Source organism: Sciurus vulgaris (genome assembly GCF_902686455.1).
Source record: "Sciurus vulgaris genome assembly, chromosome: 4".
Lineage (NCBI taxonomy): Eukaryota > Metazoa > Chordata > Mammalia > Rodentia > Sciuridae > Sciurus > Sciurus vulgaris.
Genome location: NC_136464.1, coordinates 75,384,261 through 75,388,382, shown reverse-complemented (window position 1 = coordinate 75,388,382; position 4,122 = coordinate 75,384,261).

Here is a 4,122-nt window from a genome sequence, read left to right as displayed (position 1 = left end):
ACCCAGAGAATCTTTATAAGTCTTGTCATTGGATGGCCCTGTGATATGGTGTATAGGATCAGATCTGAGCATCTCACACAATGTATGGCATTTACACATCCCAGAGGGTGACCTGTGGGATGAGCTTCAATATTCCTCCCTGTGACCTAGTCTGCTAGACTCCAAAGTCACTATGTGTCCCTGAGTCCACACCAAACTCTGGGCATTGGGGACCCTCTCCCTGATAGCTGCCTTTCAGTGACTTAACCAGCCGTTACTAGTCTCCTGTTACTTTTCTATCTCCCCTCCTTATTCTTCCTTACCTCCCAGAAAACGTCCCTTGCCTCCTTCCTGGTGCACACTGTGCTTTTGTTTTTTTACTTCTTCAAAGTAACAAACTCTTTTGTTCCTCCTGACTCAGCACAAGTTTCTCTGACTTGGGTTTCTTCCATCTTATTTCTCAGGGCTTCTTTCCCCAGTTATAGAACACGTATACCTCTGAGCAATTGACAATTTGTGAATAATTTGTGCTCCCCACCAATTTAAGCTCTTGATGACTGGCAACTACACTATAGTTTTTCAAATTTCAACCTATGATGTCAATAGATGAAAATCTATTACCAAAAAAGTGGTTGCTGTTCTAGATAAGGCAAACCCCATGATTAGGAATTACACGCATCATGGTCAGCCATGGCTTATAGCAAGAGACTGCTTGAACCAAGAAAAATCAGTATTTGATGCTGAAAGAAAGATATAGCATTTGGAAGAAGGAACCAGATCCAAGACCTAAGATAAATGCACTTATAAACTCTTACAGAAATTGAATAAATTCTCACAATCTCCATCGAGGTGTCCAAGACTCATGTGATGAGTAAGATCAAGAATCTAAAGAGTGGTTAGCTCAAAATCAATGAACTAGGAACTTTACTGGGAGAGGAGAACAGGGGCAATAACATCCAATCAGGGAATGGAGATCTTTTCAATGACAAGGCAAAGAAATCCAGGAGGGAACTAGGGCACACCCAAAATAGAGGTAAAATTAATTCTATACCAACAATGCTGAAGAGGAGGAGTGAGAAACAGATGAATCAATAAATCATCTGACAAAGATGAGGGCTGAAGAAATCTCAGTTGAAAGGGCTGTTAGACTTCTTAAGAAGAGTAAAGGAAAAGAGTGAATTTTTCAGTAGAAATCAAAGGAAGTCTTAAGTTATTGACTGTCAAGGCAAGATTCACAGCAAGTTGTAGCAAGTTCAGAAGCCTATGACCTGATGAATCATGAAGATATGGAGCTGGGAATGTACAAAAGTGATTCAAGATACTGGAAAAAAAACAAAACAAAACTGGAAATAATTGTCTTTTTCTCAGGGGTCCATTCTGTCCCTGGAACTAAAAGTTCATGATTGGCTCAGCATCCAGGAGACTGAATGAAAAGTCATTATTACTAGGCAGGAGGCTACAGATCTGAGACCCAGAAATAAGGAAAGAGAAATTAAGCTCTGGAAGTGGATCCTCAGATGTCTGATGGTCTGTGTGGAGCATGTGTCAGGGAGCATTTTCTCCCTGGCACCTTGGCACTGGGTACTGTTTCCTCTGGGACAGGACAGTCCCACTCCCTTCTGCTCAGCTTCTAGGCTGTCCCTACCTCCACTTCATCTTTCACAGAGGGAACACATGTGTCTCAAATGCATTGTCAACTTTCTTGACCAACTCAGGTTACCAGAACAGTACACCACAGAGTGGGTAGGTTAAACAACAGAATATTTTTCTGACAGTTTTGGGAACTGAGAAGTCTAAGACCAAGATGCTGGCAGATCTGGTATCTGGTGAGGACCTGCTTTCTGGTTTTTAGGTGATCATTTTTTAGTGTACTTACATGGAAGAGAAAGAGGGACAGGCAAAGAAGGAGTGAAGGGAAAGGAAAGGCAGAATCATCTCTCTCATATCTCTTCTTAACATGGCACTAATTCCATTCATGAGGGCTCCCTCCTCCTTACTTAATTACATCCCAAGGGTTCCAGTTACAAACAATATCACATTGGGGATTTAGTCTTCAGCATGTGATTTTGTAGTGGACATATCCTGTTGATGGCAATGGCTAAGGTTTCAGGATTCAGTAGGTAGCATGTGTGTGTGAGGACTCTAGCAGGGCCCCAGAAGTCTGGATCCACTGCTCATTTCTGCTCCATTCAGTCCAACTGCTGGCACAAAGCAGGCACTAGGGAAAGGCTAGCAGTGGCAGAACAATTAAGGTGACACCCACAAGTAACCTAGGGTATGTCCCAGTTCTTGGAACTCAGGACTAAGTTATTAGCCATAGAGAAAAAATTATGAACAGGGTTGTACAAACCCTAGGTTATTTATGACCTCAGATTTGTGGAGTATCATGATATCTCCACTCAGCCCCTCAGGCATGGGACCCAGTACTATAGTTATTCTAACAGGGAACAAGGACTTAAATAATAGGAGGGGTGTGAGTGAGGAATAATTAATGGGAACCACTGGATTATCATCTGCTCAGCAGACTTGTAGGCAACATCAGTGTGTGTTGTCTCCCTAGCTGAATGACTCCACCTCACCCAGGACAGTGTTGTTCTTTCCTAACTGACCCTCAGATGTCAGTTCACATCACTGAGGTTAATTTTGTCATCTAAAGCATGGGTGTTTAAAGAGCACTCTCTGGATGGAATTTATGTATGTAATCTTGAGATGACATGTAAAAATTTGCTTTGGATATAAATAATACAAAATTCTGGAAGAAGGATTTAAAAAGTAAGATAGCAGACTGAGGATGTAACTCAGCAGTGAGGTCTTACCTAGCAAGCTTGTGGCATTGGATTGAATCTCCAGGACCATGAAATGACAATAACAAAAACACCAAGATACCTTTAATTAGAAGCTAAGATATCTATTTAAATGGAAATTAAATCACTTGTCTGCTTCCAGAAATCCTCTTTCAGTTTTTCTGTAGAGTTAGTAGCCTCTTTTTTCATGGAAAATAAAAACATTTTCTGGAAATCAACTCTGTAGTTTTCTCATAAAATAAAAACTTTCTTAAGAAAGGAGGGGGTACAGGATCTCATGGAAATCAAAGGGAGATTACCAAGTAGAGCAGAGCAATCAGGGAGAGGGAGGAGGGAAGGGAAAGGGGAAATAATAGGAAATTTTACTGGCCAGATTATATTGCTATATTGTTTGCATGTATGAATGTTAACCAACCCAAATGCCTTTCAACAGATGACTGGATAAAGAAACTGTGATATATATATATATATATATATATATATATATATATATATATATATAATTTCAGCTATAAAGAGGAATAATATTATGGCATTTGCAAATAAATGGATGGAATTGGAGAGTATCATACTAAGTGAAATAAGCCAATCCCAAAAAACCAAAGGCCAAATGTTTTCCCTGATAAGTAGAGAATGATATATTGGGAGTGAGAGAAGAATGGAGGAACTTTAGATGATGTAGAAAGAAATGAGAAGGAGGGGGTATGAAAAAATGATGGAATGAGGCAGACATCATTACTCTAAGTACATGTATGGTATGAATCTATTTGAATCTATATCATCAACAACCATTGAAATGAAATGATGTACCCCATTTGTGTACAATGAATCAAAATGCAGTCTGTAAAAAATTTTTAAAAATAATTTTTTAAAAAAGATCATATAGGTAGACATGCGAAAAGAAAAAAAAAAGTAACAATGAACCAGTAAAAATGTGGGAATAAAACATCTTCATTGAAGATCTTTTATATTCTTTCAAAAAAGAAACAAATAAATTCAAAGAAGAATTCCTTATTTTCTCTTAGTAAATGCAATACAAACTAGCAGTCAGCAAGGTACAATATTCCCTTGATCGTCTTAGTTCCATACAATAGTAACTCTCCAATATTTATGGGAAATGGTAAGAAACTCATAGATTAAACAACTAGAATAATGTTCTCTCCTCTGCTACTGGACACATAGTTTTATATATATTTTGGAAATTAAAATTTTTGAATGCAATGAGGCACTGCATCTTTCTGTGGTTAGAAAACTTCCATAGAACTTTATTTCATTTAAGTCATTCAACAACTTGTTATCATCTGCCTGCTATTGGTATGTACTAGGAAGTCAACAGTTA